Genomic DNA, 15943 nt, shown 5'->3' with positions numbered 1-15943 from the left:
CATTTCGTGTTCGAAGTCTGCCGTCGTGCGGTTAAAATCACGCCGGAAAACTTTTCACATGAATCACATGAGTAGGGTGACAAGATGCAGTTGTTTAAAAAGGATAACAAAACAGCTTCAAAAAGGAGGACAAAGGAAGAAAATAGAGGACACATCAAACGGGTCAACTGCAGATGAGGATACCAGGATACCACCCGTCAGCTTTGGACAAGTCACTTGACTGCCGGGAATTACCGGTAAAACTAGTAGTTAATTGTTACTGGTGGTCAGGTGGTGATTCCCAGAGGAATATTTTTTTTAAAATTAGAAACATTGATTGTGGTGACAGTTTGGCGTCAATTGTTTTGTTATGTCAACAACACGGTATTGTCTACAAATCGAAAAACGTAAGACCATTCACCTCCGTTCATTCGACGCACCGCTATCAACATTTACAATTCAAGCAGCAGCTGACGACATCTAAACTGCACTTTAACCTTCCGAATACAAATAAATTGAATGACTATGAAACAATGAAATAAAACCATGACAGTTAATCTGTCGAGTTATTTCTTTCCTTTATTGGCCACTGAGACGTACGTTCCAGCTCCACATATCTTACATTCCGCTTCAAATTCATTTCTCCCTTTCTTGAAAGCCGGATATTTGCAGGAAAGGACATCAGAAAACGTACACTTTCGTTTAGGCATAGCCAAATATTTTACGTAACTCACTCAGTTAAAAATTACACTCACAAATCACACGTGCGCTACAGGCAGCCAAGCCAATACAGAGCGAAGATACGGAACGAAAATTTTAAATAATCGATATTTGCATTCGCTTATAGGTCGATTAACGATAACATCGACGAACCTGGTGCCACCTACCAACACCGCCTTCGTGCATTTATCACGAAGGCTGTGCCAATAGTTAAGAGCAATAGAACGGGACGAATTGTGAATTTAACTGTGTTACGCTCAACTTTGCGAAAAAGCCGGACACTGTAAAAAATCCGCCCGGACCCCGGACAAAGAGCTAAAAAGGAGGACATGTCCGGATTAATCCGGACGTCTGGTCACCCTACAGATGAGTACAAATGACAGCTCCGCCAAAGCCCTTTTACACCGGGTGTACGCGATGCTACCTCCACCTGTATATGTGCATGACTCTTATTACCTCAGTGTAAGGAAGCCAGTGCACCCTTGCATAGCCCTGTGCAGCGCTGCGGCGCCAGGTAGTTGTCAAGTAGCTGCGGCTCGTTTGCAGGCTTCTTTGTTTTCCTCAGGGAGAGGGCGCTGAGCCGCGAGGCGGGCCTGCGGTCTGGCCGCCCCCGCTACCTGCTGCGCCGCCACCGCAAGTCCCGCGGGCTTGCTGCGGCTGCGGCTGGCTGCAGGGCGAAGGGCGGAGGGCGGAGGGCGGAGGGCAGGGGCCACAACAGCTGTCTGTCGCTCCCAGTCCTGCATTCCGCGACCTTCACGTTTCGTGCTCTCTCCTTTGCATCTGGGTCTTGTTCCTTCACTGGATTTCATTCAGCAAATGCTACGTAGGTGCCGTTTGGCTACATCCACGTCTAAACTCTCCTAGGTACATTGTAGGAGTTAGTGAAGGCTTCTTCGTGTATCATGTCAATTACCCCTTCCTGCTACAGTCGCGAAAAGTGCCCGGGAAGAGCGACTGCCGATAAATTTCCGATTTATTTTTCTTTACATTTGTTACCGGTTTATTGCTGAGCGCCACAGATGCCTCTCCGTTCCAACTTATACACCTCAGACTGCCGCTTTCACTCTACGTTCTCAGTTATTCGTTAGATACACTACTGGCCGTTAAAATTGCTACACCACGAAGATGACGTGCTACAGACGCGAAATTTAACGGACAGGAAGAAGGTTTCTGTGATATGCAAATGATTAGCTTTTCAGAGCATTCACACAAGGTTGGCGCCATTGGCGACACATCCAACGTGCTGACATGACGAAAGTTTCCAACCGATTTCTCTTACACAAAACAGCAGTTGACCGGCGTTGCCTGGTGAAACATTGTTGTGATGTCTCGTGTAAGGAGTAGAAACGCGTACCATCACGTTTCCGACTTTGATAAAGGTCGGGTTGTAGCATATCGCGACTGCGGTTTATCGTATCGCGACATTGCTGCTCGCGTTGGTCGAGATCCAATGACCAGAATATGGAATCGGTTGGTTCAGGAGGGTAATACGGAACACCGTGCTGGATTCCAACGGCCTCGTATCACTAGCAGTCGAGATGACAGGCATCTTGTCCGCATGGCTGTAACGGATCGTGCAGCCAGGTCTCGATCCCTGAGTCAACAGATGGCGACGTTTGCAAGACAACAACCATCCACACGACGAGTTCGACGACGTTTGCAGCAGCATGGACTATCAGCTCGGAGACCATGACTGCGGTTACCCTTGACGCTTCATCACAGACAAGAGCGCCTGCGATGGTGTACTCAACGACGAACCTGGGTGCACGAATGGCAAAACGTAATTTTTTCGGATGAATCCAGGTTCTGTTTACAGCATCATGATGGTCGCATCCGTGTTTGGCGACATCTCGCTGAAAGCACATTGGAAGCGTGTATTCGACATCGCCATACTGGCGTATCATCCAGCGTGATGGTATGGGGTGCCATTGGTTGCACGACTCGGTCACCTCTTGTTCGCATTGACGGTACTTTGAACAGTGGACGTTACATTTCATATGTGTTACGACCCGTGGCTCTTCCCTTTCATTCGATCCCTGCGAAACCCTACATTTCACCGGGATAATGCACGACCGCATGTTGCAGGTCCTGTACGGGCCTTTCTGGATACAGAAAATGTTCGACTGCTGCCCTGGCCAACACATTCTCCAGATCTCTCACCAACTGAAAACGTCTGGTCAATGGTGGCCGAGCAACTGACTCGTCACAATACGCCAGTCACTACTGTTGATGAACTGTGGTATAGTGTTGAAGCTGCATGGGGAGCTGTACCTGTACTCGCCATCCAAGCTCTGTTTCACTCAGTACCCAGGCGTATCAAGGCCGTTATTACGGCCATAGGTGGTTGTTCTGGGTACTGATTTTTTAGAATCTATGCACCCAAATTGCGTGAAAATGTAATCACATGTCGGTTCTAGTATAATATATTCGTCCAATGAATACCCGTTTATTATCTGCATTTCTTCTTGGTGTAGCAGTTTTAATGGCCAGTAGTGTATGTTACAATCTCTGCCTTCCCCAACAGTTTTTATCCTCTACCGCTACCTCTATTCCCATGGAAGTTATCCTCCAATTTCTTCACATACCTATCATCCTATCTCTTCTTGTAGTCAACCTACGGAGAACCTCTGGTCCACCTAATCTGCAACTTGCTCATACAGCACATCTCAAACGCCTCGAATCTTTACTTTTAGGGTTTCCCTCAGTCCCTGATTCACTTTCATGCAGTGTCTGTGCTTCCTCAGATTTAGTCCGATGCTTGATACGAGCAGGCTTCTTTTGGCCAGGAATGTCTTCTTTGCTTATGCTTCGTCCGTAACTTGTTTTTGCTACCAAGGTAGCAGAATTCCCTTGCTTCATCTACAAAGTGGTTACCAAATTTGAAGTCAAATTTATCGTTAATCTCATTTCTGCTACTCCAAATTACTACTCCAAATTTAGTGCGCACAAAATAATAGATCTTACGATACCGAAAATGTTCACTTACTCAAAAGTAATAACTAACATGTGAAACATTGGAATACTGATAGTAAAAATACATGCATGAAAAACATGCACACAACGTAAGAGAAAGAAGGTATATAGACCAGAAATAAAGGACAAACAAGCAAATGTATTGCGACTGATGTAAAGGAAAAGGAAAGGGAATTGAGGGTGCACTTCATAGTCAAAGTCTAGTCTGTGTGATATTTTATTCTAGTGTCTTGTTCTACTCTGCTGTATTAACGAGCGTTCTGACTTCTGTGTTGTATGCTTGCTATATTTTCTCTGAAAGCGAGGACTGTTCTCATAATATCTTTTATCTGAGTTTACCTGCCAAAAGCATCTTGGCAGTTTTCTTGTATTCCATTACCTCACCATCATACTCACATAATAGAATAATTATTCAACCTGCATATACTCACTTATATTTCCACATTATAATCATATTTATCTCTCATTTGTACCTGCAACTGTTAAATTTCCAATTTACTCTCTTCCTATACCCATTTTTTCATGGTTCTGCTACGTCATTGCGCTTAGCTCGTTTATAATGTCTAACAGTAAGTCAGCTCTCATAAAACTATATTTTCGCGGCGATGTATATCTATTCACAAAAATAGTTTATCAGATAAGCAATGCAGCCAAATTCATTATCATGCACATATGAACACGACAAATATTTCGTCAGAAGTCCGATGCAACAAAATATCTTATCTACATATACGCTGCAAAAAATCGTTATGGTAAATCAGCAAATAAAATGAAGAACACACTTTCAGTCTAAGATAAATCATACACAAAAATTTCATTGTAGAAGCGATGCATCACAAAAATGCAAGATACCAGTGTTGTCACAAAACGTCAATAAAATAGTGTCAAAAGTTTGTAGGTCCATCGGTGCTTCTGTAATGGATGAATTCACAAAAGACAAAAGCTATTTTAAGCGACAGTCATATTATCCAAAAAGAGTATAAAACATTTCAAATACTAACTTAAGCAGTGAAAAGAAAATTAATTAGTAAGTTCTATAATGCGAAAAGGAAGTAAACATTATGGACTAGTAGCATACTGTTAACACAGATATTAATTTTACCACAAAATACATCTTTGTTTTCCATCCCTGTCTAGCGTCGTCATAAAAGCTTGTTATTCTGTGGTTCCTCGTATGTGTAATTGTGTCTCATAAATTTGGAATATATACGAAGTACCAAAATTCGTTTTAATATACAGCGTGAGTCACGTAACACGTAACACCCCTTTTATTTCGTTAATGGTTACGCATATCGAAACGAAGTTTTCGGAAAATATTAGTGTTTCGGGGGTCACGTATGTTTTTGTCTGCTTAATATTTTTTAGTGCTGGTGTCAACGGGGGTACTGAAGTACATAGTTTTTTTTTAAGTGAAATCGTATACTTTTTATAACTGTATTCGATAGCTCTTGAGAAGTCCATTACAGTGGTATAGCGTTTGTTACTGTTGAGGTTGAAACGTGTTGTAAAAAAAATCGAGAAATGTCCCAGAACACGAGATTACGGTTGCCCGAAACAGCATCTGTTGTGCAAACACTGCCGAACAGACATCTCGGACCAGGCTGCGCATTTGTATACCGTAACGTAGGCCTGCGCTACGAGAACAGAATTTATTTCCCACCAAACGAACTTACGACCTATATGCAGGTTCACCTACGAATGCAGTAAACAGAAATAGGGGCGTAGCTACAATCTAACGTATCACGAAGGACTTAGGAAAGCTATTTCACGTTTGTGTATCCTCCCAGATTTACATGAGCTGAAACAGAGAGATCAGCTGTTCATCCTTCAAAAATAAAGAGGTCTTATAAGCTGAAAAAGGCAAATACTATTAAATATCTAAATTTTAGAAGGAAGATTGGTCCTTTCGTTTCCTGTACGTATCTGTGTGCTTCTTAGAGGTAAAATACATGTCGAACAACTGTCTGTATCTACACTGATCTAAATTATGTCATATGGGATATATTCGTTGAACTAAACATTTTATTAAAGACACTTTGCTGATCACCTATACACCGCAAAATAAATATTCTTCTTAACGGAATGCCGTTTCGTGCTGAACATAAGCGCGTAATGACTGTTACTATCTAAGTGCAATATACGCTGTTGACTTATTTGACATTGCAGTATAATTTTGTACACACGGAAGTGAAATAAACAATTTCCTAATAATAATTTGGTACCTACCCAAATCACATAACATAAATTTTGTCTTCCAAAAAAATAATTTTATCCTTCATTTAATCATGTGTTCAAAGTGTTGACCACGGACTGAAAGGCACATTGGCAATTTCCATTCGCAAGAACGATGAACAGATGGAAGTACAGTGGATGATATGGTAGAGCATTCATTGGCGATTCGGTGACACACATCTTCTGGCGTAGTTGGGGCTCCGTAATAGGCTGCATCTTTGAGTGCTCCCCAAAGAAAGAAATTAAGAGGATTCAAATCGGGGTATCTCGCAGACCATTTTACAGAAGAATTTCGTCCTAGCTAACGTCTAGGAAAGTTCTCTTTCGTTGTTTGCTTTGCAACACGAGACGAGTGACCAAGGCAACCACCGTGTTGCAGCCACATACACTGTATAATATCAAGTGGCACCTCTTCTAAAAGAACCGGCGGAATATTCGTCAGAAAGCGTGCATACTAACGTCAGTTTAGAACGCCTGAGATGACGTGAGGTCCCACAGTGTAATTTCCTGTGATACCGCACCATACGTTGACGCTCCACGGCCTTTAATAATGCACCTGACTTTGCCAGTGCGGATTTTCGGCTGTCCAGTAGTGTATGTTATGCATATTTAAATGAGGGTGTTTAGTAAACGTTCCTTCATCGGTGAAGAGCACACGTTGAAAAATGTGAGGTCGTTTCTCAGTTGCTGAAGGGAAAGATTCTGTCCAACGTTCGAAATCACGGCCGTCGAGTGCCTGATGTAGTGACAGACGATACGGATGGAAATTCTGTCGGTGCAGAATGAGAATGACACTCCCCTGGCTGATTCCACATTCCTCGGCAATATGTGTCGTAGAACTGTGCGGATTCATTAGCGTCGTAGTCAGGACAACTTCTTCGCGTTATCTGTCAGTTGCAGTCCTTTCTTGTCCTCTTTTTGACGTTCAAACAGCCTGTCCGCAATAGCGTCTCGATAATTCGTTCAATTGCCTGGCGCGTCGGACGTTATCGATCCGAATAGATAGCCCAATACCGCTGTATTGATTTTACATAATTTCTTTTACATTCACGTATAAAAGTAGTATATCCAGGTTCTCCTTGTTGGTGTACATGTCAGCACGCAATGAATGTTGAAGCAGAAATGTGCGGCCTGCAGATCAGACAAGTAAACAATCAAATGTGTGGACATTTTGGCACAGCGTAGCACGAGAGCCTGCTTTGCGATATTTGCACCGCTAATGCCGATTCCGACGACTGTGCTCTCACATTCTAAAACACTTCTTGAATTTTTGTACGACAGCTTTCAACGTCGTCGTTGACTAAGCTGTATCACTACAATTGTCTTATCAGGAGCTACAGAATGTAGTTATAAAAACTATAGGGTCTCCTTTAAAAAAAGTACTTGCTTCAATATCTCTGTTGATACCAGCGCTAAAAGCATTAACCAAACAAAAATATGTGCCCCTCGACGCTCTAACATTTGCTGAAAGCCGCTTTTCGTTATGTGTATCCGTTCACGAAATAAAAGGGGTGTTACGTCTTACGTGACTCAACCTGTATAACAGACCTGCAGACAAAAAGATGTTTACTTAGTTACAAAACAAAAACTTACATATTTGAACAGTATGTTGTTTTCTTATGCCGTATGTAGCCAATCAGAAACATGATTCCAAAACATAGAATATAGATACGTCAGAAATGTATGTCATTCCAGTTGTGCCTGATGATGCAAAAAACTTCCCATAAAAAGTAAGTGTGTTACCTTTTACCATGTTGGTGTTACTTAATATTTCAAATGTCTGTTGTCCTACCAACTATATAACTGTTCATCGCCTTTCTTTTACTACATGCAAGCTAATGAAATATATTCATGCAAAGAAAGATCAACTTAAACAAGAACAGGATCCCTAAAATATACCCTTATCAATATATGCTCATTCCTCATACTACATCACAACTCCTAATCATTGTATCTACCTATCATATTATCATCATTGTCCTCATAATCTCATCATCAATAACCACCAATTTCTTCAACATATTTATCTCTATCTTCATCATAGTAACCTCGTATAATATTCTCATATCTTGTAAATAGTCAATGGTAAATACTCCCTACTCTGTATCGTTAATCAATCCTGACACGATAAATACTCCACAGTCACACTTCAGAAGTAACACTACTGAGGAAAAAAAAACCTTTCATTACTGCACAACTGTTTATGAAACCTTCACAAAAATACATATTACGTTGGACATTGATAATTTCCTTCAGACATCACAGTATTACCTTTAACAATCCATAATTATTCCTTGAACTGTCAGAAAATCCTTCATAAACATGTACTTCATAAATACCACTATTATTTGCAAAACTGACTTTTCATTTCTGCACTGCAACTACAATCTCAATAATCTACATATCTCATCAAAACTAGTAGAAAATTTTTAATTTAATAACTCATAACAGCTACTGCATTATGTAAAAATCATGGTGTTCAAAGCTGTATACTTGTCTCGCCAACCTGTTTCACTTTCAAAAATTTCGTGTTAGAAATCGTTTACATAGAGTACAATTCCTACACATATTTTTTTTGTGGCGGGCAGTTTAACGTCGTGCTTGGGATGATCAGTAAGATGTCCCATAAATCATCATTTACTACCGGAATTTCAGTTCCTGTCGCGTATTGTAATCTATGTGGTGCGACCGAAATTCAATGAACTGCTGCTTATTTTTCTTTACATCTTTTCCCAACAGGATCAAATAGTCATAAAATATGAGTAAATTTTTTGTTTTAAGATTCTTTAACCGGGGCGAATTTTGTTACTGTGACGAAAAGCGTGTAATCGTAGATTTCATTTTTACCCGAGTCGGAATGTGCTTTGTCGCCAGTATGATACATTCACGGTCATAGGTCACCCGTCACTAAAATTACTTTCAACATATTTGCAGAAGGATAGCAGAAGAACATTTCTTGTACTCATCGACTAAAAGGGATAGCAGGAGAAAACGTGGTAAGACTGAAAAACAGTTAACACTCAGTTCGGAGAGGTACCGTTCACCAATCTATGTATCCAGAAAAGTTTAATGGATCCCCTACTTACGTTTGAACGTAGCACACTGCATGGAATTCAGATTGTCACATCTTTCCGTAATTCTTTTGTTCAAATACTTAATACAATAGAGCGCGGACTGTTCACTGGCTTGTGTGTGAGTGCCGTTCTGAATAAGAAAATAATTTATTAAAATGACTGAATGAAAATGTTTATAATCGTAACAGTAACCCTTCTGTGTCCACAAAACTTCACTGTTATGCCGTCAAGCCTACTCACTGGTTCGAGTGCAAGAAAAATTTTGATCGCGCGAAAAGTCATCTAAATGCAGTGACTACATGCAGATACCGAAAGTGCCAAAACAAAAAGAATGCCCAAAATCATTGCTTTCGCATTTTCTTTCACAATATGCAAGCTGTTCGTTCCATTAATCTTATTTTATCGTCTGTGTGCTGTTTCAAAGCTTTACGTTTCTTTGAACGTAAAGAACAAACTATTAAAATGTTACCTCAGTTTCTGCTTATGTTACTCGAAATGATAGCTGTGTGTTCGTGTTCTTCACGGGCTGGGATAGCAAGATCTTCGAGTCCTTGTTCACCTTGAGTAGTAAAAGTACATGGTGTTAGATTGTTCTCTTTCGTTGGATGTTCTACTACGTCACTGCGAGGATTTGTTTGACTGTTTAATCTCGTGTTTGCCGATTTTGTGTCAGAATTCACTTTGTGTTTCTGTTGTCGATTAATTCAGGCATGATCATCCTTAAATTGTTTCCAAACTTTGGAATCTACTGTGAATCAGTGAAGTATTGTCAGATTTTCTTTTTATTTTTTTGACAAATGTGTTGTTTCTATGGTAAATTCGTCAGTATTGACAGGAATTGTACTTATCCGTTCTCTCCGTGACATAATTATTTATTTCTGATACTTAGTATTTTCTATCTGTGACGCACAATTTCCTTTCCGTGTCGTATTCACTAACCGAATAAATTCTTTGTATGATTTATTACACTCATCCAGTTACTTATATGTTTCTTGCACTGACTTACTAAACTCACACACATGCTTCTGTAACTATAGCACCAAGTTTATAGTAACTGCATTCTCACTTTGAACAGAAGTGCTAACGAAAGGCAGCACAGACGTAATTTGTGCATAAGAAGCCACAGTAACAAGCGGTGTCGAAAATCAACTGTCGCAAAACCTCTATCACTCACGAAATAAATTCTTTTCACACATCGGTCACAAAAGAAGTTAAGATTAAATGTTTCTGTAAATGCAAGAGGAATGAATTCGAATCCTTTATACCTAATAAAATTCACGCAAAATCTGTAGTACAATTTTGCCATTGCACACAATACATTTTCACGAATCACAGAGATGTCACATGAAAAATCACACACAAAAACGGAAATGAAAATTACAATAGCTGAAAACGATAATGCAGATTTTAACATACATGCGCATAGCACTGATTTTCTTTCGAAAACCTGTGTTCCAGTCTATATATGCAATCACAGGAAAATCAGAGGACTATCATAGGCAGAAAAAGGTTGACATGTGTAAGCTTTCTATAGAATACTGGTTGTGTAATAGGAAACTGAATACACTGATTTCGAAAACTTTCTCCTCATATCATGTGTACTTAGGTACCGTATTCTACTGATGAGGAAAATTGATTGCTGGTTGGCCCTTCGTTGCACAAGTGAACAGTGTTGTTAAATAATGCATTGAACTTCATGCAATAAAAAATTTGAAATAAAGAAAATGAATCTAATTAAATGCCAAAAGAAACTGTCTTACTAAAACTCAGTACCGAAGCACATTAAGAACGCTGTGTCATATGAAGTGCAGTGTTACACTAAAAGTATCCACAAAAATAAATTACTGCTCTACTCGGAAGAAAATAACTGTCTGAAATCACGAATACTGTTCACTAAAAATTAATGTAGTAGCTATTACGACATCTAACGATCCTGACCACTCACTGTTCGCACAAAAATGCCGGGTGAGTTCTGCACTGAAATAAAAGTGACTTACCTCTTGCTCAGCATACTGTTTTTGTGTCTGGAGTACCCACGTTTTCGAAAGCAATTAGAAATCAGTAGATTATAATGGGACACCTTCCTCTAGCATCACCGTTCTTTATAGAGATAGGCGACACTATATAAGTATTTCCGAATTTTGTATAGACTGAAATTATCTCAGCTGTTTCACTGAAAACATTTCATTTGATTTTGTATACGATGTATTATATTTCAGGCTAAATTGTCTCAAAAGAAATTAATTTGTTGCAATCAATATGTACTAACAGTCGGAAATTATTATTGTTTTAGAAATATTTGAAACTACAAGTTCTGGCAACTTTCAAATTCATATTATTAATTGCACAATCTAACGCTTGTTATTAAACTTATTTATGGATTCATTTATAAGATAATGATATAATGTAGTAAAGATTCTACTTTTATCAAGAAAGTTTGTAAACACATTTGCTTTGTAAACTCTTTGGAATACTGTGAGTACTGCAGAAAGTAGTAGTCGTGGGCATGCCTGTGATGGAAACGCACGTGTTTTTTTATTTTGTCTACAACAATGTAATCGATGGTTTCATGAAAATGGAGATTCGGAAGTCAGTATGATATAGGAGAATGATATAAAATAAAAGAAAATCATAGCAATAGATAGTACTTCATCAGTTATTTACATATCAAAAACACAGTAAGTCAAAATTTCAGGCTCAAGAATGTATCCCTAGACGGAAGAACTGAAGCTAACAACAAGAAGAGAAAATGAAGATAAGTAAAAAGTTCTTCTTTTTTATATCTTACCCCTCTCGAATTTTTTGAAAATAATGAAGAGACTAAGAGAAATTTAATGGCGATGAGTGGGAGGGAGAGCTTACAAGATTCAGCAGCTGAAGGTGAGTAATGTACTCTAATTTTTTTGCTTATCAGAAGCCTTCTGTTACTGTTCGTGGCGTAAGGTGCAATTTAACAATACAGAATTCAAAACTTTACTATGAATCATCGCGATGCGTTTTACTTTTACAGAAAATCACTTTTGAGAAATCTACCACAATTCATGTCCATGCAATAGTATCTACCAAGAAGATCACGAATTTATAAATTAAACTGTAATAACCGTCCCAAATTCAACATTGCCCAAACAAGCAAAATTGAAACAAGTTCTAAGGAACACATAATTGACTGAATAACTAAAGCAAGTTGCCTTCCGCTACCCATCTCACAAAAAATAATTATGCAGTAGATAACATAATAAATAAGCTGTAGATAATACACCTGAAAGATGATGATGGCACAGTGAATCTTCTAGAGGGGATTGACATCCATGTATGTACATCATAACTCTAATCCTGATACAGTTCTGAACGAGCAGAGTCACCCAACACCATCATTCTAAATGACTTCAGAGAGGACTTCTTATCTTTTAAACCAACATAATATTGCCATAGCCCAAAATAGCCACAGAAAAACTTCAATGGTGTATCATTCAATTTTTTCCACATTTTGATATGGTATGAACTTCGTATACTGTTATTCTAATGAAATCATGTTTATGCAGCATCCATAACTTGATGCATAAAAATGGTAGAGCCTACCTCTTACACTGTAACGGACTAATCTATAAAATATACCATATAGCTATTTATAATATAGAAAGTTTTTGTTGTGGTCTTCAGTCCAGAGACTGGTTTGATGCAGTTCTGGTTCAAATGGCTCTGAGCACCATGGATTAAAATCTGAGGTCATCAGTCCCCTAGAACTTAGAACTACTCAAACCTAACTAACCTACGGACATCACACACATCCATTCCCGAGGCAGGATTCGAACCTGCGACCGTAGCGGTAGCGCGGTTCCAGACTGAAGCCCCTAGAACCGCTCAGCCACAACGGCCGGCTGATGCAGTTCTCCATGCTACTCTATCCTGTGCAAGCTAACTACTGCAGCCTACATCCTTCTGAAGCTGCTTAGTGTATTCATCTCTTGGTCTTCCTCTGCGATTTTTACCCACCACAGTTCCCTCCAGTACTAAATTGGTGATCCCTTGATGCCTCAGAACAAGTCCTACCAACCAATCCCTTCTTCTTGTCAAGTTGTGCCACAAATACTTCTTCTCCCCAGTTCTATTCAGTACCTCCTTATTAGTTACATGATCTGCCTATCTAATATTCAGCATTCTTCTGTAGCACAACATTTCAAAAGCTTCTATTCTCTTCTCGCCTAAACTAGTTGTCGTTCATGTTTCACTTCCACACATGGCCACACTCCATAAAAATACTTTCAGAAAAGACTTCCTGACACTTAAATCTATACTCGACGTTAACAACTTTCTCCTCTTGAGAAAAGCTTTCCTTGTCATAGCCAGTCTGAATTTAATATCCTCCCTACTTCGAAAGTCATCAGTTTTTTTGCTTCCCAAATAGCAAAACTCATTTCCTACTTTAAGTGTCTCATTTCCTAATCTAACTCCCTCAGCATCATCTGATTTAATTCGATTACGTTCCATTGCAATTTTAAATTTGTTGTTCAGACTGAGTTTATAATTGTCTCAAAAAACATATCTTATGGGCTATTCTACAATTCTCTATGTCAGTCACCCAGTTCCCATATTCAGTGTTGATTCTGGAATTAACATCATCGCATATTTCTTATTCTACAATCGGCTAATCAATGTAAACAAATATCATAATACAAATTAATATTTCAGAATGCAACATAAGATACGATTTTTATACATATTCTCATCATTGTAATGACAAAAGAAAGAAAAAGACATGTTTCATTGTGGTCTTGGAGTTTACACAGAGTTGGTCATCTAAAGCACTTCAGAATGAGATTTTCACCCTGCAGCGGAGTGTGCGCTGATATGAAACTTCCTGGCAGATTAAAGCTGTATGCCGGACCGAGACTAGAACTCGGGACCTTTGCCTTTCACGGGCAAGTGCTCTACCAACTGAGCTACCCAAGCACGACTCACGGCCCGTCCTCACAGCTTTACTTCTGCCAATAGCTCGTCTCCTACCTTCCAAACTTTACAGTTCTCCTGCGAAGTATTGGCAGAAGTAAAGCTGTGAGGACGGGGCGTGAGTCGTGCTTGGGTAGCTCAGTTGGTAGAGCACTTGCCCGCGAAAGGCAAAGGTCCCGATTTCGAGTCTCGGTCCGGCAAACAGTTTTAATCTGCCAGGAAGTTTCATCTAAAGCCCTTGTCTTGTGCTGTTTTTCTTCAGCGTACAAATACGTTATCCGTCCACTATGTAACACACATTACATATGATTAGATGTGTTGATTCTATAAACGTTTCAGTGTTTATACGCAATATTTGATTCTGCCATCTTAGCCATTCAGTAGAATGTTATAATTTATTGTGCACAATTTCAGTTCTCTTTTCGACTTTTAAATTAATTTCACCGTTCTACCAATGACCTATTTTACTGTGCCCATAAACGCTATACAGCTTCAGTAACTTAACACTTTTACTATTCTACCATCTTTGAGACTTGTTTTTGTTACACGGGTGAAGACAGGCCTGTGCGCTGTCGTAACATTTAAAATGGCGTATATCATAACTGTTTTCAGGGAATTAAAGAGCATTTACGTAGTACATGTGCAAATATGTATTAACTTTACAGTATGAAACACAAATGCAGGACGAATTCGGTGCAGAGAAACATCCACGAAATAAGTTTTCGCCACACTGCATGATGTATTATAAGGATCATTACGTAGTTTCTGGTCGAAGGGCACACTAATTACTGGAATAAATCTCCGTGCATATACATATCCGCATCAGTGTCGCGCAGCAACGCACTCAAACGGAATCTTTTGATGGGCCCTTATAACTTAAAGATCATAGCGTGTATGCTCCTGTGAAAATTAAAATGAAACAATCTCTCTTAGGTTTACTGAATTTTGAAACCATTTGTTTCTCCTAGTGCACCTCACCAGAAAAGAATATAAAACCAGACCCCAACAGGAAAGACAGAAGATCTGGTTAAGACCCATCAAGGTCTGTAATAAATCTGAGACCGAAAATGATTTGAGTTTAATAAAGATTTTAAAACATACTTGTGACTGGGGGCTACTTTAATTATAAATCTTATAACTGTACTACAGACACGTTTCTCAATATGTCAACGTTTGACAAGAAATCATGTACTTTATCACTGTGTGCTCACTCCATGGTGTCAGTGCACGGCAGAGCACGTAACAAATGTAAAACTTTTCCCACAGAGGTATTGTTCAAATCTTCGACCACCATTATCACGGCAGAGCGCGCAGCGATGCACCATCGACTGGTTTACACGCTCAAGAATTCCAGGAGTCTAGTATTCTGCTTCCGCAGCTGCGATATTCCTAGAACCAGGTCCATACGAGTGTTAACATGAGTCTCGCAAACTAGGCTCCTCTCATGCCCCCAGAAGAAGTCCATTGGTGTCATGTCTCGTGAGCGAAATGGCCGTGGAACAGTACCACCACGACCAATCCATTGTTGTCCAACCTGAACTTTGCTGTGCCTCCTAAGATCAAGTGCAAAGTGTGCCTGTGCCCGGTCATGTTGAAACCACGTAAGCTGGCGAATTGTCAGGGGCACATATTTTGCGAATGTGGGAGGTCCTGATGAAGGAACGTTTTGTACACGATGTCGTTCGGTGCATCAGTAAATAGGTAAGCTCCAGTCACAAAATCGTTGACAATATCAGTCCATACAATGACGCAAACTACCGCTGATCGACAGATCAGTGCATATGGATTTTCTTCATCTCATACATGGTTATTCCTACCGTTGAACATGCTCTCTCTTCTAAGCATGGCCTGGTGTATATACAGCACGAAAGCAGGAAAGCTATGGCTTTCTGTTCACTGCTGTAGAAACCTATTTGCAAACGCTCAAGATAGTTGATTGAATGTGTTCAGAATTCGTGCAACGCGCCGGCTACTAGAGGCAGGATTGTCACACCAATTGCGCGTAACACGTCTTCTTC

Source organism: Schistocerca cancellata, chromosome 1 (assembly GCF_023864275.1).
Source record: "Schistocerca cancellata isolate TAMUIC-IGC-003103 chromosome 1, iqSchCanc2.1, whole genome shotgun sequence".
Lineage (NCBI taxonomy): Eukaryota > Metazoa > Arthropoda > Insecta > Orthoptera > Acrididae > Schistocerca > Schistocerca cancellata.
This window is presented reverse-complemented; position numbering follows the sequence as displayed.